This window comes from Diabrotica undecimpunctata, chromosome 3 (assembly GCF_040954645.1).
Source record: "Diabrotica undecimpunctata isolate CICGRU chromosome 3, icDiaUnde3, whole genome shotgun sequence".
Taxonomy (NCBI): domain Eukaryota; kingdom Metazoa; phylum Arthropoda; class Insecta; order Coleoptera; family Chrysomelidae; genus Diabrotica; species Diabrotica undecimpunctata.
In genome coordinates, this window is record NC_092805.1 from 137,338,302 (window position 1) to 137,361,960 (window position 23,659).

The 23,659-nt window shown below is 33.7% G+C and overlaps 1 protein-coding gene across 4 annotated transcripts in view; it reads right to left on the bottom strand.

Moving 5' to 3' along the window:
* The window catches only part of LOC140437468 (uncharacterized), a 389,771-nt gene that overhangs the window by 356,404 nt on the left and 9,708 nt on the right, over positions 1–23,659 (bottom strand). The gene's annotated exons all lie outside the window — the stretch shown is intronic.

Below are 23,659 nucleotides of genomic sequence, written 5' to 3' on the forward strand. Positions count from 1 at the left end.
TGTATGGACCACATAATGGCATGCTGCAAAGATTGCTTAGAAAATTTGACCACCAATGTTTGACCACTGTAGTTTGTGTCCACAATTGAATTTTTTAGTTTATATATGTTTTTGTAGTACTTTGTTTCTAATTAAAGTTTTAAATGTTTTTTTTGTTATTTTTCATTATTTAGTCGCTGTTCACAAAATTGAAAAAATATGCGTTGAAATTGTAAACATTTTTAAAATTTACCTAATACAACTTAAAAAAATTTTGAAATTGTTTCTGTAATAAACATTATATAGTAAATGATTTGTCTAAAACACGTTGATGCGAAATTAGTAATAAAATGTATGCTGTTGCTCGGGAGGCGGAATTTCATTTTGGTCCTCACAGTCCACACCCGACCGAAAGTGTTTCAGAATGGCCACCCGATGAACGTAGGGTTAGTATTTGGCTCAAATATTTTGACTTAATGTTTTGAAGTACTTTTTGCTTTGCAAGTGTCTATTTTGTATTGGATGTTTAGGAAGGTACCAAAGACTTTCAACTGTCTACCTGAATGCGAGCTCGTTTACTCCAACGCCAGAATTTCTCTGTATTTTTTGTATGTTGATTTAAGCCACTAATTTGGTTTTTTATCCAAAAATACGAGTGAAAAATCACACCTGCATTAAATATATACACATAAAATCTAATTATAAATAAAATATTAGATATGAGAGGATTTGTTTAATCAACAATTATTACGATACACACATTTTACTAGATAGCATGACCCAATTGATCCATTTTAATGAGATTTTGTCATTTTCTATTACATTTATTGAACAAACTATAACAATCTATATGGATTTGCATATGCATGAAATGTATTTGATTAATTTTGTGAAAATAATGAAACATCAGGTGGATTACAACAATTTTTATTGGTATGTTTACCTTTTATCATCATTTATTTTGTATAATACAGGGTGTAATAAGTGGGGCATCAGCTAAAGGGTAACAACTGACATCATTGTGGGTGTTAAAAGTTTAGAATTGTTTTTGGATGTATTTGAACATTATAAAATTGCAGAAGGCCTACATTTTAAGTGTTATATTTTTTTTGGTCTTTAACATATGTATTTTGGATGGTCCTATTAAAATAATCCACTAGAAACTCCCTTCATTGGAAGAGGTTTTTCGGAGATACTCCGAGGTACGTCATTTTACTTTCAAGGGGGACAAGTTTGGAACATAATTTATTCCAAGATCCCAGACGTTACTTATTTTCTCACAAATAAAATATATAGAATAACGTAGTGTTAGTACATAATATGTATATACTTTGAGTTTATGCATACCTGCTAGCTAGGGTCGACGGCCAATTCATAGATATAATACCAGATGCTAAAGGAAGGTAAAAGCTGTCCTGTTTTGGGTTAGGTAAATCGTATATAATCCTAGTTTTTTGGTGTAATCGCTTTGAAATAATATTAGGAATAATAATTTATCTATGCGTACACTTCAAAAGGTGGGCTAAATTTTTTATAAAACAATTTGTGAAAAAAATGATAAAAATTATTTTCTTCCTTTTCGTTGCTATATCTCGGCAGCTATAATTTAAAAAACAATTGGTAACGACAAAAAAGTTCAACAACTAAATTTACTATAAGACAAAATTGATTGCAAACTGAAAAAATAATACTAATTATTGCAAAATTAGCAAAAACAATTTATAAAGGGCCAAAAATCAATGTTTTTTGAATAATTATTTTCAGGTATTTAGCAGACACATACAACTTTCAAAATTTAGCCAGAAAATCTTTAAGATATAAAAAAACATTATACAAAATTTCAACACAATCGAATAAGTAGTCGTTGCAAAATAATTTTGCAATCTAAATTTGTGAAAAAAAGTTATTAATTTTCAAACTTATGCAGCGCCAACACAAACAGTTTTAAATACTTGAAAGTTTTTTGCATTCTGCATATAAAAGGGCATTCAAGATTCCAAATAAAAGTCGAACCAATGAAATCAGTTAAATAAGAGAGCCCAGGGATTTTTTAAACAACTACAATTTTTATACTAATAAACAAATACAATAACTTGTTGAATTTTCAATTACCACTTTTTCTAAATTTATGTCGAAAGTTCAGCAAAAGACAAGTATTTAAAAGAAAAATTATAATTGGTCATTTAGTTCGGAAGTTATGATTGAAAATGACTTAAGTAATCGAAAAATTTTGTTGCAATAGAGGCTATATTTATAATATAAAAATTTACGCTGGCAAGATATTGGCAAATGGCAAATATTGATCAAAACTTAACCACTCCATCTAGAATAGTGATGAAACTAGCCGCGCAATTACTGAATTCCGGAAGAATCATGATCACGGATAATTGGTATACTAGCCTCTCATTAGCAGAACAGTTGTTGAATAGACACACATCTAATTGGCACCTGAAGGAAAAATCGCAAAGGAACCCCGCGCGAAGTGCCAAACAAGAAGCTGAAGCCTGAAGGAGAGTGTATTTCAGAATAAAATCATAAGGGAATCTCTGTACTATCCTGAGACAAGCGCTATGTCGAGATGGTCTCTACAAATTACTCAGATTCTTAAATTGAAGTTGAAAATGCTCGTGGACCGTTGATCAGTCACATCAAATGACATCAACCAATCAACACTGAAAAACCATTAAGTGGTATAGAAAATTGGCGTTTGAGATCTTGCTGAATACTGCTATGGTAAATGCATGGTTGATGTTCAAATAAGTCAAGCATGTTGATATAGGTATCCTCGAATTTCGAAAAACTGTTAACTATGTTTTATACAATTCGACGCCTTCTCCGCCAAAAGTCGCTACGCCAAGCAGATATCGTTGTTGACGGTATGAACGAAAAAGGGGTAAAGAAACGAAAACCGTGTCAGTCGTATTACGAGGCAGCAAAACAAAGTCAAGGCTGGTGAGTAGTACGAAATATGAAAAGGACTTGGACTTGAACTTACTGCAAAGGATGTGAAGGAGGGTCTATGCATTGAGTGTTTCAACAAAAAACATCGCCATAGTGTAGAGTGATATCTTACAAATTTAGGATTTTTATTCTTTTTTATAATTTTTCACGTTTTTTCATAATAAAAACTGCCATTTATGTGATTGTACTCTTTTATTTGCTATTTCTTAGTTGTTAAATCAGTACGCAAAAAACTGGCCGTGCGAAACGTTTTTTCCAAGTCGGCTCGGTCACTTTACACGATCAAAAACCATAGATGTCGAGAATCCGGCTCGTGGGACACAAAAAACTGACACAGAAAAAAATTTCTCGGTTATATTGACCACGCTGGTTTATGTGAAAGCTACTTGCTCGGCCACATTGACCGAGACTGAAGTGAACGAGTTAATGTTCAAGCAGGCAAAAAAATGGTATGTCTGTAAAGATAATTATTGGAATAGCTTTAAAATTGATTACCTATAAATGCCACTTGACCTATATATAAACTGCTCAGGTTTACTGGGTATTCTGTTCTTCCATAATTTCAAATAGCTTGTTTCTGTCGAATACCGTTCTATATGGTAAAAAGGCAGTGGAAGTTGCATTTAGAACATTCAGATTCATATAAAATTTTAGCACAAACACTTTCTATCTCTCCAACGACAATATTTGCTTAGAAAGCATAAAATCAAATCGAAATAGTTTAGCGATTATAATTCGGTATAAATCTATTATAAAAATTGAATCTGACACGTCGTTCTAATATTAGCATCAGCCGTAACTACCAATAACAATAAACTATTTTGCGGTTTGTCACCGCTAGAAATAAAATATTTTATTGAATTAATGCAAACAGTAGATTTAAATATCGCTGGTATTTAGACGAGTTAAAAGCATAAACCTCCCCAATTGTCCAATTGAAGAATCGGTACTTCAATAAGATCCTTCCTTATTAGACCCACCATTCTAAAACCACTCTACTACATTCACAAGTGCATAAATAAAATCTACGTGCTTGTTGAAAGGATATTCGCAAATGGTCTAATTGCCGAAAGTTTTAAATTGATTAAGACGGGAGTTTTATGATAAAAGCCGATAGATGGCAACCACGTATTTATACAGCATTAAACTTTTTGTTTTATTTTTTTTATGTTTTTTACTTCGATATTGCAAGTCGCTCAAAAGGAAACTCATTGGTCATTCTAATTATTTGTGTTCATAATAATATACGCTTTTCTTAAGAAATATTTAAATTATATCAAACTTTTAATCACTAGATTTTTCATACTTTTTAATAGATATAAGATCCTTTTTGGGGCAACTGAGTTTTAATATAAGAAATTTCGTATTTTTCGTTTTCGGTAGGCTACTTAACTTTTACAGCTATAACTAGCAACAATGGCAGGATCCTGGGAGGGGCGTACTCCTGCGCAGAATCTCTGTAGGGCTTTAGGGTTGTGGCTAACCCTTTGAAACAATGTTTATCATGGTAACGTTAAATAACAAACCAATCTTCAGGTTTCTCTTGCTAGAGCAAACCAAACATCAAGATCATATTATATTATCATACCACCCAATCCTTGACAATCCAAAGTCAGTTAAAAAACAAAAATACGGTCCAGAAATCGCTCATGCCTATATTTTTTAGATTTTTAAAGTCAATAAATAAGACAACGATCATACTTAATGGAAAATTTATTTAAAAGATTCGATCTTCGTCTAGACAAACTTATAATAAATAAAGTGTTTATGTAGGAAATATAAAGTTTAGCTGTTTAATTAATTAAATCCGTGTAAAATGAAATGTATATAATTTAAAAAAAAAATTCAATTGGCATAACTCATAAATTATTACCAGCACAAAAGAAACACACTTACCACTTAAATCGCGTTCACACCCTTTTCGAGAGATGCAATAAGTTAGATATGTCTCAAGCAGTTAATCTTTAAAAAGCTCTTATCTCGAACGTTTTGGGCTAATCTAATATTTTCCCACAGACGTGTGGTATGTGCCAACACAGCCAAGTTGCTGCGTTGGCAGCTGTATTGTGGACAATACAATTAAGTTAAACGTGGAAAATGTATAGCAGATAAACAATGAAGTAAATAATTAAAATAACTAAATAAGGTCATGTGTTAAAAATATAAAAAATTCCTGTCGAGTCTGTTTTTTCCATCCCCTTAATCAAAACTCCCTTACATCGTCCTGATCGTCCAGATACCTGAGTTTAGATTGCCCCCTTCTTCTTCTTCCGACCGGCCTATTTAATACGGTTATTTTAGAAGGATCACCTTCTTCGATCCCATAACGTGGCCCACCTAACTTGGGCGGAAGTTTTCACGAAATCTGCATCACCAAAACCACGTGTCAAATAAGTGTAGGTCTATTGAAGAATTATAATTAAAAAAAAAACAAATGCACCAATTTTCTTTTTCCTTCCTGGTGGACACGAAATGGTATGGAAATGGATAAATTATTTATTAAATGTTTTTAGTTATTTAATTAAAAATTATTTATTATGATTTGAAATGCAGTAAATATCTACATCTCTATCTACATTTTTAACAAAATAGATCCAAATATTATCAATGATATACATTATACATTGTATTTAATAGATTATTTCTGTAATATTTTTAACATCACTATATACATATAACACAAAATGTATTTCAATTAAACCTGTGTCAAAATCAATTTATGTATATACATATATTTATTTCTTTCTTTTCCCAAGTTGCTTGCTCGAATTTCTCGGATACGCTATATAGAAAATAAAAGTAATAGGTTATTTTAAAACGCTTTGAAGCATATCATTTCGACTGTGACAAAAAACAGGTGCCTTATATCTAGACGTAATAAATCAAACACTGGAGAATGTAAACAGTAGTTCTTTATTTCATTGTTTTTAGGATGATTGGGAACACCCATACGGCTGGGAACAGTTACCGGTGGACTGCATTTTTAATTTAAATTGGAAACCTGACGGGAATTGCGGCTTTCTTAAAGACATTTTTACTTAAATATTTATTTTCACTTTGTACTTCTTGCATTAGATGTTTATACATTTGCGCATTAGAAGATATAAATGTAATATGTTTTTATAATTATGTTTTCATAATCAATATTTTACTAAATGAATTTCAAGAAAAGGAAACTCTTCTAGCCACACAGACAAAAGGTAGCTGTAGCAGCAATTATAGGGTCTTATAATAAAGACTTCCGAACTTTGACAGTTGGTAGCGGCCATACTGTTAACGCTACATCTATCAAACTGGTTGTCATTTATTCAATATGTTTTCGATGATGCTTTTTTGGATGGATATGTACGCCAACAAACAGAATTGTCGAATTTGGGACGATATCAATGCAGATGAGATTCAACAGCATCCAATGCAATAAATAAAAGTTGGTGATAAGTAGGGTAGAGCGGGGCTTAGAAGAAAAGGAGGCGCGAGAGACATAACAAGAACAAGGTATTGCTGGGAGTTGAGCAACATCACTAACACAAAATATACGAAAGCGTCTAAAAAAATAGTAAATGTTTTGCATTATTATAATTATCAGGCTTAACCTCCTTAGTCCCATGAAATGTTTTGTTTTTTAATTTCAATTTTTCTCTGAGTTTTATGTTAAAGCGGCAGTCCATCTGGTACAGCTATGGCAAAATTTTTCAACCAATATGGATTTGGCTTTGTTTTAATTACTTGTTTGGCTGGGCAATGCCCCAAGAAATAAATCATTTGTGCGCTTATAGTCCCTACTTGGGGCCTTGGATTCAATAAACTACCTGTTTTAACTGTCCTGTTCAGTGGTTCTACTTTCCAAAACTTGTTGGTGTTGTTTTCTTCATCCATTACGTCACCACCATACACCTTTAGATTCTTTCGTATACAAAAATCTTTATCCCTTGGTATGAGGTTACTTACACATTCTACTTTGGTTTTGCATTCCCAATACATCCTAATCCGAGGATATCCCATAAAAGATATCAAACTTTCTGAAAAAAAAAAACTTCCGCATCTTCCGCACCATTCAAAAGAACTTTCCCACATACGTTCAGTTTGACTGATCTACAACTCTGGAAATACTCTCAGATATATACTTGCTACCATATGCATGCGATTGAAGATTTACAGCATTTATTTCTAAAGGAGTATTATCCGGTGCTGGAAAGCATGGTTCAAATTTGGGTGCTGCTACCTCTGACTTTCTAATGAACTACTTTTCAGGACTGCCAGCCTAGCCCGACAAAATTTCCAAACAAAGCATGTTTTATGTCGCTTATAGACGACGCTGAGACTCCTATTAGTATCCGTGATTTTATTGGTTTTCATATTTATTATTCGTTTTTAGTTAGTTTGAACGACAGCCAGTAAAAACAATTAAGAAAGATCCATCGTGGACCTTTTTAGTCCACGTTGAACCTTTTTACCCCATCAGTAATACATTGGTTTTTATTAACCTTTTTCGTTTCAGTAAGCGCAAATATAAAAGAAAGTCTGATCCTGGAACTAAAGCCGCGTTTACACGATGACAATTGGCGAGACAATTGTCAGAAGACAACTGACTGGCATGAAATTATTGTCTTCGTCTAAACACTTCAGGCCAATTGCCTTGCCAACTGCCCTCACAATTGACCCAAAATTCAGTTGTCTCCGGGAGTAGACAGGACAATGAGCTGCGCCCAGTGAACCCCCCACTACTCGAAATCTCAATTGTCTCGACAATTGGCGCTTTGTGAACGGTGTAGGCCAGAAGTGCTGTCTTGTTTTTTGCCAGTTCCCTCACCGGACACAACAGATGACGAGCAGTCGGCCATGTTTTAGCTGTCTACTGCCATGGCAATAGTTGGCCCCGTATAAACATCTTCTCGTTCAACTGGACTGGCCTCCGACAATCCGCAACCAAGTGATGACAATTGACCAATGACAATTTGTCTCGCCAATTGTCATCGTGTAAACGCGGCTTAAATCTGTATTTCAAATTAATATAATATTAAGTAAAAGTTCATTGGAAGTTCAGCGGAGTAATGCGAACAATGACTATATATGATATAGACGCTATTTTGGAAATATATTTCCTTAAATCCTCAAAAGGTAAAACTTAACGAAACAATAATCCGCCCAGTCCTAACATATGGCTTAGAGACAAAAAGTAATGAAAACATGTTAGAATAATTCGAAAGAAAAGCACTAAGGCGAATAATGAAGCGTGGAGAAAACAATACAACTTTAAACTTTTTAGAATATACCAGTATTCATTGATAACATCGATGAAGGCATGAGAAATATGGGAACACGTTCTTGGCGAAGGAAGGCGATGGATAGGGACGACTGGAGAAAAATTCTTGAGGTGGCTAAAACCCACGCAAGGTTGTAAAGCCAGTATAATGATGATATATGATATAACTGAGTTGGCAGGTATCTTCCGTAGGACTAATGTTCTTGTTTTGAGCAAGCATCTGTATGTTCCCTTAAAGTGAAGTCCTCTAATATCAACCTAGTGTCACATTTTTAAAATTTAAGATTTTCAATATGTAATCTATGGGCTATTAAACCTTGCTAAATGGCTAGTTTCAGTCACTATTAATATATTTTCACTGATGATAGTCTGATAAGAATGAAAATCTAAAATTTTTAATCCTTTTGGATAATTAAATTGTCTGTATTGAATTTGAATGTTTCCTTGTATAATTTTGCCTGTCAAATCTATCTGTACAATCTATTCCTCGTTTGGTGAAATTGGATTTTTAATTAAAGTCATCCCTAACTATTAAATAAAACAACAATGATTTTCAAATATCCGATTTAAATTCAGTGAGCTTATACACTGACACTGACTGCATTTTATGTTTGGCCAACTTTTTAAATAAACTTCTCTCGAGTACATGTAGCCATCGACGCCATAACTAGGTCACGTCGACATTGAAAACAAAACCACGAACGATTCGTTAAATATTTATTCGAAAGGGGTAGATTCATTTTGGGAAGTGACTATTTATCTTACACTTGAAAGAATAATACAGGAGTTCAGGTTTTTCGAAAAGTTTTTATGTATATGTCAATTTAAGTACCGTTTTTTTATTGAATACATCTCACGTCTGCCGAATATTTATTATACCAGTAGTCCATATTTGCACACTGAATATTAAACAGAAAACGGAAATGCGAAAGGTGTGTACAAATACTGTGGAACGACGTAAATCACTTTAACGATAGAGATGGCAGTATACAAAATATTAAGGATATTCCTCTATAAAAATAGGATAAAGAACATATAAGTATACATTTGTATTTTTGAAATATTTTCTACAACAATTCATAAAATGCATATTTTAGCCATACTTGCAAAAAATAACCAACTTCCCATCTTCTTCTTCTTCTTAACCTTCTTTCGTCCATGTTTGGACATAGGCCCCTCCCAACTCCTTCCATCGGTCTCTATCCTGAGCAACATATTTGCAATTTTTTCCGGCTATTCTTTTAATATCATCAACCATCTCATCTGTGGTCTTCCTCTTGATCGTTTACTTTCATAAGGTCTCCAATGTTGTATTGTAGTGTTCCAACGTTGGTCTTTTTGTCTAGCAGTGTGGCCCGCGAAGCTCCATTTAAGTTTGGCAATTTTTGTTGCTATGTCCTCGACTTTTGTTTTGGATCTTACCCAGTCGTTCCTCTTTTTATCTGACAGTCTTATACCTAACATTGCTCTTTCCATTATTCTTTCTGTTGTGGCTAGTTTATTCATGTTTGCCTTGGTTAGGGTCCAGGTTTGACATCCATATGTCATGATAGGAAGGATGCATTGGTTGAACACTTTGCTTCTCAAGTATTGGGGTATTTTGCGGTTCTTAAGTATCCAACTAAGTTTTCCAAATCCTGCCCATGCTAGTCTTGCTCTTCTAGTAATTCCCGCACTTTGGTTCTCTTTGTCAAGTCTCAGGATTTGGCCTAGGTAGATATATTCCTGGATTTGTTCTATCCCACTGCCATTTATAGTTATGCGTCTGGGGTCATCTGTGTTTGTCATTATTTTTGTTTTTTTCATATTCATTTTTAGGCCGACGTATTGGGAGCTGGCTGCTAGTTCCCCCATCATAATTTGCAGTTCCTCGAATGTGCTCGCTATAATCACTATGTCGTCAGCGAATCTGAGGTGGTTTAACTTGTTGCCATTAACGTTAATGCCATAGGTTGACCAATTTGTAGTTTTGAAGACGTCTTCTAGGGCTAGGTTGAAAAGCTTTGGCGATATTACGTCTCCTTGTCTCACTCCTCTCTTAATGGGGATGGGATTTGTATTTTCGTCTAGTTGTGTACTATCATAGTTGCATTTTCATATATATTATGTATTAGTTGCCTATATCTCAAATCTATTCTACAATTATTAATAGCTTGTTCTATGGCCCACATCTCAATACTATCAAACGCCTTTTCATAGTCGACGAAGGCAAGGAATACGGGTAGTTGGTATTCATTTGCCTTCTCTATCAATGTTCTCATTGTAAGCAGATGGTCTGATGTACTATAGCCTTTGCGGAAGCCAGCCTGTTCAACCGGTCGGTAATTGTCCATTTTGTAGGTTAACCGGTTGTTAATAATTCTCATAAATAGTTTGTATACTTGACTGAGCAACGATATAGGTCTATAATTCTGTAGATCACATTTGTTCCCTTTTTTGTGTAAGAGTATTACTAGACTCTCGTCCCAGTCTTTAGAGATCTTCCTATTATGGAGACATCTATTAAAAAGATCTGTTAGTACTGGGATTGTTAATGTCTTGCTTGTTTTCAAGAGCTCGGCAATTATACCGTCGTGTCCTGGAGCTTTATTATTTTTTAGCTCTTTTAAACCTCTTTCTATTTCGAATCCCTTTATATTTGGTAGTAGGGGAGACCGGGGAGAGTTCGGACACAGGGAGACATCGGACACATTTGAATTTCGCACATTTTTGAAGATGCACTGTTGTCATTTGGTAAACACAACCTTATTTGTACATAATTATAGGTTATGTATTGACAGCTGTGATTTCGGTCGTAGTCACAGAGTTATCTATTGTGAAGTGTTTTGTCGAGTTTTGTTCTAAAAATATCGGTGCAATCCAGAAGATATATTTTAAAATACATAGACTTACCACGTATAAAACTTTGGTGCTGTAATCTACTATACTTATTTCATTAATTTGCGTTTATGTTGTTGCAATATTTAGGTAAGTTTTTTTATAAACCCATTGTATTACCAATGTTTGCATTAGGGGAGAGTTCGGACACAGTGTCCGAACTCTCCCCTGTGTGTCCGAAGTCTCCCCTGATCTGTAGTTATTCTATTTTTCTCTTACAGCTCATAATGCCCCGTACATATACAAGGGTAACAGAACGACAATTTTCTGCAGACACTATGAAAAATGCCACATCAGAGGTGCTTGACGGCAAATTGAGCATTCGGAATAGCGCCAAAACCTACGGCGTTCCTAAATCTAGTCTTCTAGATTACATAAAGAAAGCTAGAGCTGTGGGTATAGACAACGTAACATTCTCTCCAAATTTCAAGCAATCTCAAGTGTTTACCGATATAATGGAAAAAATGCTTGAAAAATATTTATTAGATTGTTCTTCCATGTTTCATGGACTAACGCCTAAAGCTGCAAGACGTTTAGCTTTTGAATTTGCCAAGAAAAACCATGTTAAAATGCCTACTACATGGAGCGAAAATGAAGAAGCTGGAACAGACTGGTTTTCAGGTTTCATGAAACGTCATCCTGTACTATCTATTAGAACACCTGAAGCCACTAGTCTCGCTAGAATGACGAGTTTTAACAAAGTTACTGTTGAGACGTTTCAAAATAAATTAGAAGAAGTTTTACGTCGTCATTCTTTTGGATCTTCAGCGATTTTCAATTTAGATGAAGTGAGTCAATTAACAATTTTGTTTAGTTATTTTGATAATTAATATCACTTATTTTTTAGACTGGGGTTACTACAGTTCAGCGTGTACCTAAAATAATTGGAAGAAAAGGTCAACATCAAATAGGGCAGGTGACCTCACGTGAACGTGGAGAATTAGTTACACAAGTGGGCATAATTTCTGCTGATGGAAAAGCATTGCCTCCTATATGGGTATTCCCACGGCAACGTTTTGATGAAAACCGCATGATGAAAGGGGTTCCTCAAGTTGCTTTAGGATTAGTATCTCCTTCAGGATGGATGACAAGTGATAATTTTTTGAAAGTACTTAAACATGTTGTCAAAAATACACTCTGCTCTGATACTAATAAAATTTTACTAATCATGGATAACCACGAGTCCCATCTCTCAGTGGAGGGACTTGATTACTGCAAAGAAAATGGAATTACTGTTTTGACACTACCACCTCATACTTCTAATAAGTTACAACCTTTGGACCGAACAGTGTTTGGTCCTTTCAAAAAGTTTTTTAATGATGGTGCTAATTCCTGGATGTTGTCTAATCCTGGTCAGACACTTTCTATATATGACTTGCCTGCTATTTGTTCTTCTGCTTGGGACAGAGCTGCCAATCCAGTTAATATTAAAAGTGGTTTCAAGTGTACAGGTATTTGGCCTTTTGACAGGAATATATTCGGAGAAGAAGAGTTCTTATCTTCTTACGTGACAGATAGACCAATGCCTACTACAGAACCGGAACTCGGAAAAAGAGATTTTGATAGCTTGTCCAAACCGGGGCCAAGCAAAGTTTTAGTTTCTCCGAGTCACTCAACTTCTCCAAACATCATTTCTCCAGAAATGGTTAGACCGTTTCCCAAGGCGCCAGAACGTAAAACATCAAATAGAGGGAGGCCTAAGGGCAAATGTATCATTGCCACGGATACTGCAGAAAAAGACGAAATTGCCAACAGGAAACTAAAACGATCTGTTACAAGGAAAGTAAATCCTAAAAAAAGACAGAAAGTCACTAAAAAAATTGTTGAAACATCTTCTTCTTCTTCCTCTGAAGACATAATGAGCAATGAAAAATCCTCTGACTTCATAGAGCAAGATGACGAAGTGGATACAGAAGAAACAAATATTGCAAATGGTCAGTTTATAATTGCCAGAGTTTATGGAAAAACACCAGCTACATTTCGGCACTATGTTGCAGAAATTCAGGAAAAACAGATAAAAGGATACGACGTAAAATTTTATAAAAAACATGCCACTTCTAATCGGTTTATCTCCACTGAAGAAGATGCTTTTGTTATATTTGAAGACATAAAATGTATTTTACCGAAGCCCTTGAAAGATACACGTCAAAGATATGAAAATATGATCTATTTTAATACAGATTTAGAAGATTATTCATTGCATTAATTTTTTAATATCTAAACATGTCTATTTTTTTTAAATACATTTTTATAAGTAACATATGTTGTACTGTCCGAAGTCTCCCAGTACTGTCCGAAGTCTCCCAGTTCCTAGTCCGAAGTCTCCCCGTTTCTGGGGAGACTTCGGACAAATGACCCCCTGCAATATTTTTTTATTTTTGTTGTTAATTTATTGATTTGATATATTCTGCTCTTGATTGGTTATGCCTGAACCTTGGAAGCTTAAGTTAACTACTTTAAAAGGTAAATATATCAATACACTTTTCTAATAAAAATTAATTTTTAAAAATGGTCCGAACTCTCCCCGGTCTCCCCTACTTCTGATCCCACGTTTTTTATTTTTCTTTTGACGTTCTCCTTTGTTGTTTCATTAGGCTGGCCTTGCGAGCTGTACAAGGATGTGTAGAAGTCTTCGACAATATTTGTTATTTTATATTTGTCCTTCTCCTCCTTATTGTTGGCGTCTTTAATTTTGATGATTTTTTGAACTCCCAGTGCGGGTCTTAGACATTTTAAGCCTCTGTTGTTTTTAATGACTCGCTCTATTAAGTTCTCGTTCCATTTTTGTATGTCGCGTTTTAGTTCTTTTCTAATTGTTTTATTAAGTTCTCTGTATTCTTGAGTATGGCGTTTGTTTTGCAACTTCCCCTAATTGCCTCCAAACAATATTAAACAATTCCCTAATTTCCCATAATACATGCATGTACTAATCAAGACAAAATCGTGATGAACCACGTCAAGCTCTTTTAACAGCACCTCAATCCTCTGGAAATGAGTTTCATACAGAGTTACATATTATATAAAGCTCTCGTCGCAGGTAATATACCTTTCAACAAACTGAAGAATGACATGTAAGTTTCTTAAGAAATATATACCTAAAAACGTTATATCTACAGTGTATAAAAAAAATCGGTTGCTTGTAAAGTCGGTTTTACGGGCGAAGATTTTACGTGACAACGTCTTTTTCTCGGTAGAATATTTATTGATATGAATATTATTAAATTGCACAATAGGGACAAGGAATTGAATGAAAATAAGAATTGCACAAATTTTAACTATAGAAATATATTTTGTCTACTAAAACATTGTACATGTAAACTTAAACTTAACTAATTTCTATTTGAGTGATTTTGTTGAGGATAGGACGATGATAGGAGAAATATGAAATGAAAGGAAGTGTTTCTGCTGTAATGTGTCTTGCGAAAGTCAAGTCGATGGTTGTTCCTTTTAACGTAGTTGACAAGCACGCACCGATTCAACGCGCCCAATTCTCTAGTGCTGCGCGCGCAGCGGACCGATTATGTTTGGAGTGGGAGAGAGACGCAAGGCATTCGCCGGTCCGGCGGGCCTCTCTCTCGTTCGGTGACTCATCGTAACAGACGTGAGCGGGCGTTACACTTTTTCATGAGTGACTCCGAGCGACAACCTAATTTAAGACGTTGTCACGTCAATATATTTTTGGTTGATGAAACAACTGATAAATGATCATAATATTAATGACATCATATCATGTCAATGTTCTGGATAAAGATACCTTAAAACTGATGTCCGTCAACATTTGACAATTTTCGATTTGAAGGTTATATTTAGATTTTTGATCTAAGAAAACAACAGTATGAAATAGAAAACATTTTATTAAAATTTAAGATTAAGAGAAAATAATTTTGGAGCTACATTGAAATTATAATCTCTCAAAGGAATATAGGCTGTTCAAATGAGTTAGCATTGTTGTTGCAATGTATATTGCATAATTCTGTTTATACATTTAAAGTTAAGTAAATATTTTTTTACTAAATTAAAATCAAATAAACTAAAATTTTAAAGAATATAGCCTGAAATAAGCTGTTTACAAATTCTGGCAGATTTTTAACATTAATAATTGTTTTTGAAGTATATGGAGTATATGAAAATTCTGTCTGCAAAAACCCCCGTGGTGTACTTAGAATACGTCTAAACGAATAGTTGTTAAATTAAATAAAAAGTAAAAGTAGTAATAAATAAAAAAGAACAATATATTTACATTGTAAGCCTTTATAACACTATTTCGTTGCGTGCTTATTTGGCCAGGGCTCCCCTGACATTTCAGTAATGTCTGAAGCACGGCTGTTCTAGTGTTAAACGTCTTCTTTTATTAAACTGTTCTCTAGGAGCGACACCATTCAATTTTTCTCGAGGAATTATAAATCCTCTCGCATCAAGTTTTATTCAGCTCCACGCCTCCATTATGCGGTTTTAAAAGTACCTACCCATAAAGCCCTCTTTCGCCGTTTGAGCGATAGTCATGATTCTTTTACACCGTTTTCTGTCAACAAGCAGCTGTGTAATTTCTATTTAATAGACGCTGGGACGAACGTGGCATGTAACGGTCGCATTATGCTCCCGACGTGACTCATATCAACTTTGATCTGGATTAATTAAAGGGAGGAGCACACCCTTGCAGCTAATCCGCCTGCATTAGACAAAAATTAATTTGATGAAAACTATATTTTTGTTATAACTGCTAATAAATAAATTCGTGTGTACGGCCATTAAGGTGTGGTTTTGTAATTAAAAATTGTGAAGAACTCCCTGGTTTTTATTTTATACAACTGTGTTGCGAAAATAAATAGAATTTTAAATATACTTCGATAAAATTTTAATAAAATTCACTGACACACTCACAAACAAGCATTTATAGTTCGTTGATTCATTATTTTAATGGAAATTCATTTTACGGCGTTAAAAACTCGTAAAAATGGTAAGTAATTTTCCCCTAGGTTAGCTCTCTCATCGAAACACTGCTGTAAGTTAAAACGTCAGCTGTTAGTTGCAGCACTTTTATTATCTAATTTAGATTTTAACACTTTCATTTAATGTGAAACTTTTCTATATTTTCATTATTTATAATTATAGACTCACAGACAAAGAGAGCATTATACTTAGGCTTACCATACGTCCCGGTTTAACCGGAATTGTCCCGGTTTTAGACATCGGTCCCGGGGTCCCGGCTGGTTTGTCATTTTGTCCCGGTTTGACAAAACTGTTGTAATTTGAAATTTTTATTAAGTAATTTCACTGGAATGATTTTTTTCCTCCTGGATTCGTATTTACTGATAATAAATAAGATTATTTACGTTCGTATTACTTATATAAACAATAATTCTAATATTGATGACTGCACATCTGATTGACAAGATATTTTAATAGGGTTCCCACAGAAGACGTGCTTAATTCTCGAAATCATCAAAATGACCAATTCAGCAATTCACCGTATCACATTTCTTAAACAAACAAAAAAACAGATCTCAGTTTACCCTAATCATTTGCAGTGCGATTACACTTCGTTTTTTTTTGTGAACGGTAGTAAAATACGAAAACACTGTGTTTTATTTAATTGCTGTGTTTGATTTAAAATGCCGAAAGGAAATTGCAAATTCACAAGCGAACTTGAAAAAGATTAACCTTTTATAAAAAAGCTTTGTAGTGACAATAGCAGGGTGAAATGCCAGCAATGCTTTTCAGAATTTTCAATTGCACACGCTGGGCGAGCAGATATTAAAGATCGCTTAAAGTGTGCAAAACACAAGACTGGTGTAACGGCGATTGCAAGTACTTTGTCTATCAAATTTTTTTTTTTTAAATGATGATCCCATTCAAAACGGTTTAATTATTGCAGCTAAAGAGGTCACATTCGCTTATCACGCACCAATGCATGATATAAGCTTCAAAGTATCTGATTGTACGTCGAAATTGATTTCAAAATTTTTTGAATAAAAATTTGGGGTTGCGAGAACCAAATGTGAAGCGATCATTTTAAATGTGTTGGCACCTTTGTCTTTGTCAGAGTTACACACCGACTTACAGAAGGCTTTTTTCGTGTTACTAACGACACCTCAAATAAAAAGCACATCAAACTGACACCGATTATTGTTAGATACTTTTTACCATTAGAAGGTGTACATGTGAAACTATTGAATTTTAGTCCGTTCAGGGTGAGACATCGGAAATATTGACTCAAAATATAATTTCAACATTACGTCGTCATGACCTTACAAAAAAAGTAGCTGCATTTTCTAGCGACAATTGTAATACAAATTTTGGAGGTTTGCATAGAAGAGGATGTGCATTGGAGCAGAACAAAAAGATCTCATATTAGACGATAACACTACGATAAAGCACTGCTGTGACTACAAATACCTAGGTATCACTATTTCACAAGATGGAACATTAGACAAAGCCATAAGAGAGAGAAATACGTCAGGGAGAAAAGCCATCACAATGTTAAACACCATTTTATGGGACCAATCCATCAGCAAAGAAAATAAAAAGAGGATATATGAGACTATAGTAAAAAGTATCACTTTATACAGCTGTGAGGTATGGCCACTGAAAGAAAGAACACTGTCAACGCTGAAAGCGACGGAAATGGATTTTTGGAGAAGAGCCGCAGGAAGATCTAGAAGAGAAAGGATTACCAACGAACGCATTAGAGAAATAATGGGAATCAAACGAACAATCACAGATGACCTAACAACAAAACAACTTATCTGGTTCGGACACTTACAAAGAATGGACGAACAACGAATGCCAAAAGAAATACTAAAGTGGCAACCAGAAGGAAAGAGAAAACGAGGTAGACCGAGAAAAAGTTGGAGCGAAGGAATAAATAAAGAACTGAGAGAGAGGGCCATAGAAGAAGATCTATGGAACAACCGGTCTAAGTGGCGATTGGAAGTCGGAAAACGGCGGAGAACGTTATAAACCGACAAGTAGTAGTAGTAGTAGCATAGAAGAGGACAAAAAAATGGTTACACAGAAGACTTAAACAAGAACTCGGTGTAGATATTGTAGGAATTGGATGTGGCGCACATATTTTACACAATGCACTTCAAAACACTGTGGATAGTTTACTAATCGAAATTGAAGCACTAGTTGTCAAAATATATAAACATTTTCATATCTACACAGTTCGAGTAACTTAGTTGAAGGAATTCTGTAAATCTGTAGATGTGGTATATAAAAACCTAATCCAACATGAAAGTACCAGATTTCTTTCTCTTTTGCCGCCAATTGAGAAAATTCTAAATATATTTGAAGAACTAAAAGCATATTTCCTTTCCCAGGATAACTGTCCACGTGCAATGCGAGATTGTTTTGAAAGTGAAACGTGTGAGTTATATTTTTGGTTTGTGCATGGACAATTAAACAATTTTAACAAGACTGTACTACTCATGGAAAAAAGTGAAGCAAGTGCGACTGACATTATTTTGGAATTATATAAGAAGATTGAAATCTAATTTTCAAGAATGCATGGACAGCAATTTTGTACCACAAAGAGCGAAACAATTATTATTAAAGAATCTTGGTAGTAGCCAGGATATTGATAAATTTCAAACAGAAGTAACTGAATTTTACCGACGATGCATTTCATACATTGAATTGTGGGAAGACAGTTTCGGAGGAGCTGACATTTTCGAATGGATTGGACTGAATCACGTATTGAAATGGAACGAAATCGAAGGACCTGCTGAAATTATAAACAAAATACACGGTTCGGACGATCAACAAAATATTAATACCTACTGACCTTTTTGACGAGCTGTCACTTATGAAAGTTTTTATAGCATCAAAGAATGATGAATGGAATTCCACGACGATACAAATTGATTATGTTGACAAATGGGTTCTACTATTTAAACATTTTCATGAACAACACATCGATACACCCAACCTGGTAAAAATGGTGCAATATATTTTATGCTCACCGTTCCTTTAGAGCGTGTCTTCTTGATAATGAAACATATTTGGTCGGACGATAGAAGCCGTATTTTTGGAGTCTACCGTACAAGCATTACTATACTGTAAATTAAACTTTAATATGACATGTAACGATTTTTACGAAAAAATAAAAAAAAAATAACATTTTATTAAAAAAAGTACATACAAGCGAGAAGTACGTATGAATGGTACAAAAAATAGGTATTTTATTAATAAAAATTTTTGGCAGCAGCTTAATCGTTTTTTTTTATACTTTACCCTATCCACCATTTACTGTCCCGGTTAAGAGTTTCATAATTATGGTAAGCCTAATTATACTACCTATCACCATTATTAAGATCTAAGCTGCTAAAAATACAATCTAAATTAAGACTTCTTCTCCTTCTTGCTTTTATGTAGACATGACTCTGTCTGTTTTTTAATATGCCTACATTAAGTCGTTGTTCCACCGTTTTCGTGGTGTTCTACTGATCGTTTTCGTATTGGGGAACCGTCTCTTGACGTTTTTACTACTCTATTTGTTGTTATTCGGCTTATATGATCGTTCCAGTCTACTCTTTATTTCTTACCTAGTCCTTGCTGTTCTGCTGTTTCCAACATCCTTTTTGTCCTCTCTGTCCTTCATTTCTTTCCTGATATTTTTATTTCTCCATAGTATTTCATTCAGGCCACCTGCCGCTCTGTTTGCTCTATTCACTTGATCTTCAACTTCTGTTTCTAGCTTTCCGTAGCTAACTAATAGGATGCCTAGATATTTAAACTCCATCACTTTCTATTATCTGACCTTCCAGCTCCAATTTACATCTTAGTCAATTTGCTGTTATAACCACGCATTTTGTCATTGATGGAAATTAACATGTTGAATTTTCTGGCGGTTATATTAAATTGGTGCTGCATACGTTGTAAATCATCTTCACTTTGAGAATAGTATTGCGTTGTCTGCATAGCAGATTATTTTAAGTTGTTTTTCTCCCATTTGGTATCCTTTTTTAGTTTTTACTTTTATTATTACTTCATCCATAATCAGGTTAACAGTAGAGGACTCAGGGAATCTGTCTGTCTTATCCCACGGCCAGCTTCAATAGGGTCAGTTAGTTCTTTACTTTTATTGTGTTTCAACCGTTTTGATTATTCCTAGAGGTATTTCTCTTGCGTATAATAACTGGATAACGTCCTTTAATTTGACCCGGCCAAATGCCTTCTTAAGGCCCATGAAACATAGATATGCCGGTTTGTTGTATTCTAATGATTTATCTTGCACTTGCCACATTATAAATATAGCGTCGGTGCATGATCTTCCCGACCTAAAACCTTGTTGTTCCTCTGGTAGTGTTATAATTTCATTCAGTTTATTTGTGACCGACTGTAAAGAGGAAAAGACGAAGACCCCAGAACAAGATTCCTTGATAATATCGGCTAACACATGAAGAACGTGGGAATACGCTATTGGCGACGTTGATGGATAGAGAAAATTGAAGGAAAATTCTTAAGGCGACTAGAGAACGCAATAAGTTGTATAACAAGAAAGGTAATAACGATGGTATTGGCATCTCTTCCGGCTTTATTATCTGTTATAATAAATTCTATTGTTTAGTTTTTATTTCCACGTAATATTTTTTCTATACTTCAACCCATTTTTGTTGGTTTCACAAAATTTTTCGGCCCAATATAACTTTCCTGATTCTATTATTCTATTTTAAGATATCATCACTCTGAAAAAGATATTTTAGTATTTTATGTTAATAAATTTGATTTGGTACACATTGCAAAATCAGACCTATTATAATTAAGATACATATCTATGGGAAACAGAAAACCTCAATTTAAACAAGGTAAACACTGAATTTTTATTTGGGTATTACATTGCAAAATTAGCCCGTGTTAAAAATGGAAAGTGAATCTTATCTTTTACAATGTACTTAGTTATTACTTAAAGCAAACACAACAAGATATTTATGGCAGTACCCACTCACGTTCAACAAACATCCTTGAGATGTATGGTTTCAATAGAGGATATTTATATTTATAATTTGCATGCATCTTGTGCCATAATTTATTATTGCACTCCTGAGATCGATTTTAATCTGCAATAATTCTGGTTATATTAGTTTATTAACTAAATAAAACTAGTTTATAGACATTGTAGCAGACTGTTATCCGTAAAGTTCGGATAAATATGTGTCGAAAAACGTCTCCTAATCGCAGCATATAATACCGAATATATAGAATATATATATATATATATATATATATATATATATATATATATATATATATATATATATATATATATATATATATATATATATATATATATATATATATATATATATATATATATATATATATATATATATATATATTATTGTGATATTTAAAGTCTTGGTGCGCCAAGCAATAATTAGCTAATTAATTTTTTTGATTAATTAAAATTATTTAAATGATATGATTATGACTCTATCACAATTTTTAATTCTTTTATCTCAGGGTTAAATTCGTGCTTCAATATCTATGCTATTACATGTGAAAGGTAAGGTCCAAAGAATACCGGAATAATAAAAAACACATATGATCTAACACTATATATTGAAATAAAAATAATGAAATAATTCACACTCAAAAGTTTTCAATAAACAAATCTCATATAATGATTCTCAAAATTTTGTTCTACGTACGTGAACAATCAAAATTAACGATACAAACAATATTAATTGAAATCTCAAAATCCCAAACTATTCTAACTCTCCTAATCAAAATATTTTTATCCTTTCTAAATTAAGTGTAAAAATTGTGTTATCAATAAAAGAAAAAAACTGCAGAAAACAAAAATATCTCTCTCTGATGATGAGTGGTCCAAATCCTTGTTCCTTGTAGACTATATTATCTCCCCTCAACTGCTCCCTATGTAATCAGCAATCTTACAACAGATTGTTGCAAGTATATCGTCCTTAATGATCTCTTTCAAAAGCACAAATCATTCAAATTATGATAGCCTTTCTCCTCTCGATAAACTGAATCTCTCGTTGGCCCGAGTGAAAAATGACTCTTGGAATATCTTCTCTTTACGATAAACTGAATCTCTCGTTGGCCTGAACAGTGACTCTTGGAATATAAGTAGAAAAATATGACTTACAATATTTTGCTGCTTCAGCTTCTGTCAGATACACTAACTCCACAAAAACTCACTAACATTCAACACTACTGCTTGCTACTTCTCGGGAACCGCCAGAGAACAATCACTGTTCGTCTTACAGACTTGGAAAACCAACTGATTATCTTTTCTCTCTCCTAAATCTAGCTAAACTTTCATTCCTACATACCTATCCCACCTTTTTCAATCTCCGCCAATCAAAACTCGTCACAATTCCCCCATTTTTTCATTTCGATAACAAACAAATTTTTACCTATAATTATAAAATTTCCTAAAACTTATTTACAAATAATATTTTTCTATAATTCTTAAAAACTAACAAAAACCTCTTTCTAAAATCTCTTCTATTGTCTTTAATCACTGCATTAATGTATTTGGAAAACCCGGTTCAATTGTCTTTGGATTTCACTTAAAATTATGCGGGTCACTCAAGTATAACAAAGAAATAATTTATGCATAGCTTACATTTTGTTTAATACAGGTAATCCAAGAATTTAAAAACTTTCCTTCTTCGAAATGTTTGTTGGTTATTATCCTACTTATCTGAATTATTTTAATGTTTTTGAACCTTGAAATATTTTAATCAACCCAATATTTTTCTCGATTTTACATATCATAACAAATCCCCGCCATTTGATCTGCCGAAAACTCTTTGTTAAATTTTAAAAATGACAAAAGTTTTCCAGGATCAAATTATTTCACTATGTTATTAAAATCTATTCATGATATTGATAGATGTCGTGAATGTTAAAAATACCCCGTATATTTCCTGTCTCTATGTGCGCTAATTCATAACTATTTACCCCATTTTCCGTATTGACCCTATATGGACCTTCAAATATCGGCATCAATTTAGCACAAATACCATTTTGTAAATTCGACACCCTCAGTGCCTTCATTGTCCTACCTCATTGTCCTCACCTTATTATCCTACTTATCTGAATTATTTTAATGTTTTTGAACCTTGAAATATTTTAATCAACCCAATATTTTTCTCGATTTTACATATCATAACAATATATATATATATATATATATATATATATATATATATATATATATATATATATATATATATATATAATCCATAGAATTAAATGTTTAAAATGGCCGTGGGCGGGACATTTAGCGAGAAGAACTGACAATAATTGATCCACTAGAATTACACTGTGGTATCCAAGCCGGTACAACATGACACAGGTAAGGGAGGCTACACCATAATTGGTAGAATATGCTGAGAATGATGATGATGATGGTTATATATATATATATATAATATATTATACTTGATGGCCGTATATCAGCCCAGCTTAGTCCCATGGTCATAGATCTCTCTCTAACATTGCCTTTTTGACTCCGTCAAGACATGTTGTTGTTCGTCTTCCGCTGCCCAAAAACTTACATCGGTCAAACTGGTAGAACTTTTATCAAACCGATAACAGAGCACAAAG